Genomic DNA, 10,333 nt, shown 5'->3' with positions numbered 1-10,333 from the left:
TACTTCCTTCTATCTTTTCATTTCATGTCTGACTCTGGCTGCCAGATTGATGGAAAATTTCCTCGGGATGTGATCCTCCTAATCCACAGATGTTCCTTAGTTAAATCTACACTACTCAACCACTAAGACCCTCCTAGACCCTCCACTGGAATGCTCTCCAAAATCCAACCACTAGCAGTGGATTTCTAAAACCCTTGGGAGGCCTGGCCCAGTGGCTCAGCATTTCCCTTGGCTGCTAAGTATTCATGATCCTTGATGGATTCTGAATTTAGCCTCCCCCCAGGGAGGAGGATTTACAGAGGAAGGTAGACCCAGGTATGTTCACCCCTCAGTTGAGTAGGTGGAGAGAATGCAAGCAAGTGGCAAGGGTAAAGTTGCCAGAGTGACCTGTGAGGTGCCAAGCCCAAGAGCAGGGTGGGTCTTCCCAAAATGTGCTCAGAAATTTAGGACCTCAAGGGTGGGAGGAGCAAGCAGTTTGCCTGCGGAACCAAGGATATTTGTTTTGGAGAGCACAGTGTTGGATGAGAGGAGGGAGAAATATTTAATGAGCACCTACTGTGTGCCAGGCACATTAGCCAAGTAAGGCTATTGGATCCTGAAAGAAAAAGCGACTATTTTACAGTCAGGAAATGGAGACATTGACAAGTGGAATAATTTGAGTAAATTATAAAGATAAGAGTCCAAGATGGGGACCTAACTCACCTCACCTAAGGTGAGAACTGAGCTCACCTCATCCACGGACACATCAAGTCTACACCAATTTATAGAGCAGATCCTCCTGAAGAAGAACTGAGGGCCGACTGAACAGCTTCTGTACAACACATGACAGAGACACCCTCACCATCCTGCCAACTGCAGTGGGAGACATACTTCTGGCGGCTGGAAGCTGATCTGTCTGCCCTGGATCACAGAAAACAAGCTGCAGTTTAAAGGGCAACTAGGATATGAAGGACCCATCCTTCGAGACCCCCCAAATGAGGAGGGGGTGGTGCAGGATCTCTTTCTGTGCTGAGGTGCTGTCAAGAGCCATGGTTCTGATTCCCCTCCACCTTGATAACATGGACAGAAGCAGGGTCTGAGTGCCCCAGCCAGCTTATTACCTTGCTGAGCCCTGGGTCCCCAGCCCACTCAACCCAAGCTGTGCCAAGAAGGCAGCCCCAGCATGGCACACACTGGGACACCCTGGGTCAGCATTCATGACAGCTCCAGATATCACTCTGAGCAGACACAGGTGGTAAGCACCCCACAACACTCTACGCTTGTAGACCCCGGCTTGCTAGGGCACCCCTGCATGGCCACATGATCTTGACTGCTTCAGCTGCAGCTTCCCTGACAAGGAGCCCACTATGTGGAAAGCCCAGGACCTCCCTGCCTGCACTCTGTCAGGACACTCACAGGGCTGAAGACCCCAGGACACCCCAGCTTTCATCCACTTGAGTTTCAGACATCCTGCTAGGAGATCCTGTGTACAGAGAAGCTCCACCAATCCTGAATCCACTTGAGCTGCTGCTACCCTCCCAAAGTGCCTTATCTGCAAAGAGCCCTGGGACACTCCACCCCACACCCATATCAGCTACAGCTGTCCTGCTAGGGCACCCCCTGTGCAGAGCACCCCAGAAAACAGTAGCTCCTGATCCATCTCCACTCCAGCCACCCTGCCAGGGAGCCCTCTGCACAGAGAGCCCTGTGACACCAGCTTGTATCGATGTCAGCTTCAGCTAACCTGCCCAGGTGCCCTCAGTGTGAAGATGCATGCACCCCTACATTTATTGTACCATGAGTTACAGTAGCCAAGGCGTGGAAACAACCCAGGTATCCCCCAGAGAGGAATTGATAAGGGCTGTCCATCAGCTTAAACACCACCTTCCTACTTGCCTAGCCAGGAATCCCTGTCTATACCACCAGATCTCCCCAGTCTGCCACACCTCCCAAAGGATACCACCCATAACCCAGGGCCTATGCACCGCAGGGCCTCTCCAGAACCTTCATATTTGCACACCCCACCACACCCCCACAAACTATCGGCAACCCTAGGCCCCCACACTCTGCCCACACCCTGAAGAGTCCCAACCCACACCATGGTACCCCTGCAACCGTGGCCAGACAAACGCCCAGAAGTACCTGCAAATCCTGGTCCTCCTCCTCTTTGGTAGCAGTGGGCTGCAGGCCCTGGACCAGGAAGCCAGCATGTGAAAGAAATTCCAGTTGGAAGGGGAAGCACAAGACTTAGAACGTGGGTTTTCATCTACTGAGGTAACACAAGGATCACCACATCTTTCCAACTCTTCAAAGTGTGTTGTCATTGATACTACAAGTTAGAAAGCCTCTGTGCCTTAGCAGCCAACGGTGTTCCAGCAGTGACACTGCGGGAGAGGACAAAACAAATTTTGTAGGAATGGTAACAATTACAGAGTTCCTAAAACACCACAGACATGGCATAAGTCAACCCTGGTACAGATTTATGAATTAGAGGCACATAAGATTGAAACAGGGATGGAGTTTTCCTTCTGTTTTTATTTTTTGAAATAGCTTTAGCAGAATAGGTATTATTTCTTCTTTGAATGTTTGGTAGAATTCCCCAGGGAATCCATCAGGCCCTGGAGTTTTGTGTTTTGGAAGGTTTTCAATTACTGCTTCAATCTCTTCATAATTAATTGGTCTGTTTAAAAAATCAATTTTTTCTGGTTTCAGTCTCGGTAGCTTATTGGTTTCCAGGAATGAGGCCAATATTACCTTGATCCCCAAACCAGGCAAAGAACCCATCAAAAAGGAGAATTACAGCCTGATATCCCTGATGAACATGGATGCCAAAATTCTCAACAAGATCCTAGCTAATAGGATCCAACAGTACATTAAAAGGATTATCCATCATGACCAAGTGGGATTCATCCCTGGGATGCAAGGGTGGTTCAACATTCACAAATCTATCAGAGTCAAGAACCATATGATCCTCTCAATAGATGCAGAAAAAGCATTTGACAAAATACAGCATCCTTTCCTGATTAAAACCCTTCAGAGTGTAGGGATAGAGGGTACATTCCTCAATCTCATAAAAACCATCTATGAAAAGCCTACAGGAAATATCATTCTCAATGGGGAAAAGCTGGAAGCCTTTCCCTTAAGATCAGGAACACAACAAGGATACCCATTCTTGCCATTATTATTCAAAATAGTACTAGAAATCCTTACAATGGCAATCAGACAACAAAAAGGGATAAAAGGAATCCAAACTGGCAAAGAAGAAATCAAACTCTCTCTCTCTTCGCAGAAGACATGATACTCTATATGAAAACCCAAAAGAATCCATTGCCAAACTACTAGAAGTTATGGAGCAATTCAGTAATGTGGTGGGATACAAAATTAATGCTCAGAAATCAGTTGCATTTTTATACACTATCAATGAGACTGATGAAAGAGAAATTAGGGAATCCATTCCATTTATAATAGCACCAAATATCATAAGTTATCTAGGAAATAACCAGAGATGTAAAGGATCTATATTCTAGAAACTATAAATCATTCTTATCATTCTTGAAAAACATTGCAGAAGACACAAAAAGATGGAAGAATATACCATGCTCATGGATCAAAAGAATTAAAATAGTTAAATTGTCCATGCTACTCAGAGCAATCTACACTTTCAATGCTATCCCAATCAAAATACCAATGACATTTTTCAAAGAACTGGAACAAATAGTCCTTAAATTTGTATGGAACCAGAAAAGGCCCCGAATCACCAAGGAATTGTTGAAAAGGAAAAACAAAGCTGGGGGCATCACGTTGCTGGATTTCAAGTTGTACTATAAAACTGTGAGAACAAAGACAGCATGGTACTGGCACAAAAACAGACACATAGACCAATGGAACAGAATAGAGAACCCAGAAATGGACCCTCGGCTCTTTGGGCAAGTAATCTTTGACAAAGCAGGAAAAAGCATCCAGTGGAAAAAAGACAGTCTCTTCAATAAATGGTGCTGGGAAAATTGGACAGCTCCATGCAAAAGAATGAAACTTGACCACTCTCTCACACCATACACAAAGATAAACTCCAAATGGATGAAAGACCTCGATGTGAGACAGGAATCCATTAAAATCCTAGAGGAGAACATAGGCAGCAACCTCTATGACATCGGACACAGCCACTTCTTTCATGACACATCTCCAAAGGCAAGAGAAACGAAAGAAAAAATGAACTTGTTGGACTTCATCAAGATAAAAACTCTGCATAGCCAAAGAAACAGTCAAAAAAACTAAGAGGCAGCTCACGGAATTGGAGAAGATATTTGCAAATGACACTACAGATAAAAGACTGGTATACAAGATCTATAAACACCTTCTCAAACTCAATACACAGAAACAAATAAACAAATCATAAAATGGGCAGAAGATATGAACACTTTTCCAATGAGGACATACAAATGGCTAACAGACACATGAAAAAATGTTCAAAATCATTAGCCATCAGGGAAATTCAAATCAAAAGCACACTGAGATACCACCTTACGCCAGTTAGAATGGCAAAAATTGACAAAGCAGGAAACAACAAATGTTGGAGAGGATGTGGATAAAGGGGATCCCTCCTCCATTATTGGTGGGAATGGAAGTTGGTACAGCCACTCTGGAAAACAGTGTGGAGGTCCCTTAAAAAGTTGAAAATTGAGCCACCAAATGATCCAGCAATTGCACTACTGGGTATTTACCCCAAAGATACAGACATAGTGAAAAGAAGGGCCATATGCACCCCAATGTTCATAGCAGCATTGTCCACATAGCTAAATCATGGAAGGAGCCGAGATGCCCTTCAACAGATGACTGGATTAAGAAGATGTGGCCCATATATACAATGGAATATAACTCAGCTCTCAAAATGAACAATTTCTCAACATTTGCTGCAACATGGACGGCACTGGAGGAGATAATGCCAAGTGAAATAAGTCAAGCAGAGAAAGACAATTATCATGTGATTTCTCTCATCTATGGAACATAAGAACTAGGAAGATCGGTAGGAGAAAAAAGGAATAAAGAAAGGGGGGTAAACAGAAGGGGGGATGAAGCATAAGAGACTATGGACTCAGAAACAAACTGAGGGCTTCAGAGGGGAGGGGTGGGGGAATGGGATAGGCTGGTGATGGGTAGTAAGGAGGGCACATATTGCATGGTGCACTGGGTGTTATACGCAGTTAATGAATCATCGAACTTTACATCAAAAACCAGAGATGTACTGTATGATGACAAACATAATATAATTTAAAAAATTAGTATAAAAAAAGAAAAAATAGGAAGATCGGTAGGAGAAGGAAGGGAAGAATGAAGGGGGGGTAAACAGAAGGGAAATGAAGCATGAGAGACTGTGGACTCTGGGAAACAAACTGAGGGCTTCAGAGGGGAGGGTATTGGGGGATTGGGATAGGCCAGTATTGGGTATCAAGGAGGGCACATATTTCATGGTTCATTGGTTGTTATATGCAAATAATGAGTCATGGAACATTGCATCAATACTGGGGATGTACTCTATGGTGACTAATGTAACAAAATAAAAAATATTAAAACAAATAAAAATAAAAACAATAAAAAATACTTAAAAAATGAAACAGGGAGGGAGCCTCATCCCCAGGAAACACGTAAGCCTTCAGGGAATATAGCTCCAGATGCAAATGTTTTCCATGCTGTACACACTGATCAGAAGTAAAATCCACTCATTGCCAGTTATTGATCGATCAGTGGACTGCACTTTGTATACGTAACCACAAACGAATCTTCACGTCCTTCCAGCATTTTAGGTCTGGTCTGCCAAAGCCTGCCTTCATGAAGCAGAACCTGGATGTTCTTGCATTTGGGACCCACCACAACATCCCTTCATCCACCAGGAGACTCCCATCAGTACAACCTTAAATGCCTTTGTAGAAAGACAGTTGCTGGCCTTCCCTGTGGTGCACGAGTCAGGAGAAGTTGTGGATATTTATTCCAAGTCTGATATAATTAAGCTTGCTGCTGAGAAAACGTTCAGTAACCTAGAAATCACAGTGACCAGGCCCTCAGCACCGCTCACAGAGTCTTGAGGGCGTTGTGAAGTACGGTAACCTGGAAATCCTGGACAGATTAGCATGGGCTGACCTCTGGGCTGCAGGTCACAAGTGAAGCAGATAGCATCGTGGGTGTCATTTCCCTGTCAGACGTGTGGTAAGCCCTGATACTCATGCCTGCAGGTGTCAAACAGGAGATAGAAGCAGAATGGCCACTGTGCATGGAGAAGCCCTTGGAGAAAATGTGAACAAGGATTCTGGGTCAGGCTTTGCCTCCTGAACACTGACCATGATAGAAGACGGTGAAATGGCTACGAATGTGTATCAGGGTTTAGTGATGGGTATTTTTTCCAGTGATGGTGAGACCGAATATAATATGATTCAGGCTTGCATTAGAAGACTGTTTTCAGACCTTTGAATAATTTCAGATGCTATATGCTATCAAAGTGCACTGTGTGCTGAATTTTTTATCAATTTCATCTCAAAGAATTCACTGGTGTGTAACAGGTAAAACGGCATAAGGAGAGAGCATGGCCTATTCATACCTTGTGCCTTCTATTAACACACGGGGTATTTCATCACTGTGGTCCATGGCAACTGGAGCCAAATAGTGCTGGGGTGTGAACGTCTTTGAACCTTTCTCAAACCAGTTTGTTTTCCTTAAATTTGTGGAACAGCTGTAATTTGAATATAAATAATTCGATTGTGAAAGATAAGGACAATTTTATGTTTAGTGTCTCTTGTGATCTATAATGTAAACAAGACTACCACAGCTTTATTTATTTTTACTCACTGCAATATTTTACACATTGGGGGGTAAACTTCACCAACCTGTTAATAAACTTCTGGTTGTTATTGTAAATGGCAACTTCCTCATTTATGTTGGGATCTGGAAAGACAGGACTTCTAATACAGCCACTGTTAGAATTTAAAAGCTGTAATTTCCATAGCATGTGTGGAGACCTGCTCTGCTAGGCTGGAAACAGCCATTATTTAAAAAAGAAAGTGCTGGGAATATGTCAACTTTCTTCTCATGTATAGACATGTAAAATCATAATGTCCGTACAACTGCTGATGGATTGCTGTTGTCAAGTGTTATGGCATATGCAGTATTATCATGTGGTTGAAGAGAAACAATGTTACCTAATGTTATTCCTCTGAACATGTCCACACTCTACATATATACGAGCACAGTGTGATTTTTTCTTTTTATTTGTCAAATTCGAAAATTGAAATAAATCTTACTGTCTACAGCAAATAAATGAATGGATAAAGAACAGGTGGTATATATACACACTGGAAAATTACTCAGCCATAAAAAAGATGAGATGTTGACATTTGGAACAACATGGATGGACCCAGATGGTATAAACTTAAGTGAAATAGGTCAGACAGAGAAAGACAAATACCATAGGATTTCAGTCCTATGTGGAATCTGAAAAGCAAAACAAGTGAATAAACAAACTATCAAAAAGCAGAATCAGAGCTATAAATACAAAGAACAAAGTAATGGTTGCCAGACAGGAGGTGAGGGGGCCATGGGAGTGGGAGACACAGGCTTCCCATTATGGGATGAATAAGTCACGGGGCCAAAAGGCACAGCATAGGGAATATGGTCAATGTTATTGTAATAAGTGTCTCTGGTGACCTATGGTAACTAAACTTGGGGTGAGTGTAGCATAAAACCTTGTCCAATCACACTAAAATAATATTGGGTGTCAACGATGCTTCCATTAAAAAAAAAAGAGTCAGAAACTATATGTATATAACAGAATTGGGTTTGTCTGAGAGTGACAAAAACCCAAATGCAATCCAGCTGGAATTAGCCTCACTCAGCCTGACTAGGGGCAGCAGGTAACTCTGGACTCTTGGGGTCGCCCCAGTCTTTACTTCAGTGATAATTTTACTTCCGGTTCCCTTCTTTGCTGATTTCTGTTTCAGCTTCCTTTGCCAATTTTTTCCTCTGTGCCCCTTTGGTTGGGGTTCATTTCTAGGCCACATGCTCTTCTCTTCATTGTCCTCACAGGGAAACCCATCTATCTCCCTGCTTCAGAGAGCATCCCTCTGCTCCTTACTCTTCTCTCCCCTGAGCCCAGAGCCTGTGTATCTGTTTGGTGAGGAGACAGATCCATCTGACCTCACACTTTCAGCAAGTAATTAATGGGAGCTTACTGTGTGCCAGTGGGGAACAAATACAGAAGGTTCCTGAACACATCCCCCATTTTTTTAAATTAGTTTGAGGGGTACAATTTAGTGATACATTGTCACATATAACACCTAGTGCTCATTCCATCAAGTGCTCTCCTTAATGCACATCACCCAATCACCCCATGTCCAGTCACCTCCCCTCCAACAACTCTCAGTTTGTTCCCTACAGTGCAGAGTGTCTTATGGTTTTCCTCCCTCCCTGGTTTCATTTTATGTTATTTTTTCTTCCCTTCCCGTACGTTCATCGGTTTTGTTTCTTAAATTACACATGAGAGAAATCATACAGCATTTGTCTTTCTCTGACTGATTTATTTCACTTAGCATTATACCTTCTAGTTCCATGCACATCATTGCAAATTGCAAAATTCATTCCTTTTGGTGGCTGAATAATATTCCACTGAATGTCTATACCACATTTCTTTCTCTAGACTTCCAAAAGATCTGTATTTGTACCCCATTGCTTAGAATACATTGTGGTAGCCTCCTCAAGCAGATCCCTCCCCTCTGCTGTATCCTCAGCTGTATCGCACCTGCCTCAAGTCTCCACACTTCCTACCTTCCAAACGGTGGTCGCTTTTCTACACGTAGCCTTGCACCATTTATACTCTCAGATCTCTGATTTCGTGGATGTTCAGAATGATCCGATATGTATGCAGTTGTATTCCAGGCAGGAGACAAACTTAACTCCTCCCTCCTGTACTTTCTGATTGGATCTGGACATGAAGACTGTGAACTTGCTGACAGGCTGGATTCTGTTGTCCCCCTTCTGTGAGGCTGAATGAAGTTTTGGAAATAGGTTATGACTTGTGGCACAGCTTCATCCTTCCCAGGTTTAGGTTTATTGTGGGAAGATGTACCAAACATAATGCCTACAACTTTCTACACTTATATTTAAGCTCTGATGGATGATGTGAGAGTAGCATTTGCTCTAGTGACATGTTGTCTGACTTACCCCTCAAGAGTGACCTTTCATGGGGTCTAATGGCCCTTGTCTTGGTTAACATCAGTGTCAGTGTTTTAGGGAATGGTGACTCTGAATTACCCAATTAGTTTTGTACTAGTTGAGTCTTTCAGCCTCAGCATGACCTTCACTATAAATACATCCCAAATATGAATTTTTTGTCTTGAAACAAAGTTTACCTGTTTTCCATTAAAACATGGTTTCCAGGCAATGATGACGTGAGGGCTACTGAAAAACCATCTGTCACTGACCACCTGAACTGCCTGGTGATTGGCCACTCACACAAGGCCAATCTGAGCAATCCCTGATGATTGGCCAGGGCATGGTGGTGACATCACAAGAAGGCATTGTGATGTCCCAGGGTGTTATAAAAGCATGGCAACAGCCGAGGCTGCACTGAGGAGAGAGATGGTGCTTCAGCCACAGCTCTTCCTGCTATTCCTCACGTTCTCTGCCCTGTTCTCTGTTCCTGCCCATGGTAAGCCCCCTGCCCACTCCTCCTGCTCTGGACCTCTCACCAACACTCTACACACCACCTTCATGTTCGTACCTACCTTTGTGCCCCTCTGTGGTCCTGAGAGTCCTTGAACCTGCACACGGAAACTCCTGGAATCATTTCCCTCTATGAGGATGGCCCAGCTGCCAGGGACACATTCCCATTTGGCATGTGGGAGTGGGACACTGGAAGTCAGAATACTGTGGATTCTCAGCTGCTTGGGGCCCATACCTCTGGGGTCACAACCAGGCTCAGTACAGGAAAGCTGAGTCCACGTCCTGAGGGAGCCCTGGGCACACTACTACTCTGGAACTCTCCAACCTGGCTCAACACAGGGCACATGAATGCCCTGAACATCCAGCCAACCCACATGTGCACAATGTGTACAATGCCTCCAGACACTTAGCAGAGAGGGGATTTTACAAAACAAGTAAGTACTGGGACAAGGAATCACCACATTGCTGGACATAGTGTGAGTCATTGGAACACAGGTCCTCAGACCACAAACTATCTGAACCAGCTCAGCAGTGGACAAACTAATTTACCAGAAACCTGGCCAACCAGTTTCCCACAGACAAAAACCCTCAAGCACAGCATAAAACACACACATTCAGACCCCAGAACAGAGCCCCCACCAGGAACCCA

General features: G+C 43.8%; 1 pseudogene; it reads left to right on the top strand.

The window, feature by feature from the left end:
• The first annotated feature begins 1,776 nt into the window (after nucleotides 1-1,776).
• Nucleotides 1,777-6,271, top strand: LOC123791150 (5'-AMP-activated protein kinase subunit gamma-2-like; annotated as a pseudogene).
• Nucleotides 6,272-10,333: the final 4,062 nt, after the last annotated feature.

This window comes from Ursus americanus, chromosome 5 (assembly GCF_024610735.1).
Source record: "Ursus americanus isolate L20-20 chromosome 5, mUrsAme1.1.p, whole genome shotgun sequence".
Lineage (NCBI taxonomy): Eukaryota > Metazoa > Chordata > Mammalia > Carnivora > Ursidae > Ursus > Ursus americanus.
This window is presented reverse-complemented; position numbering and strand designations above follow the sequence as displayed.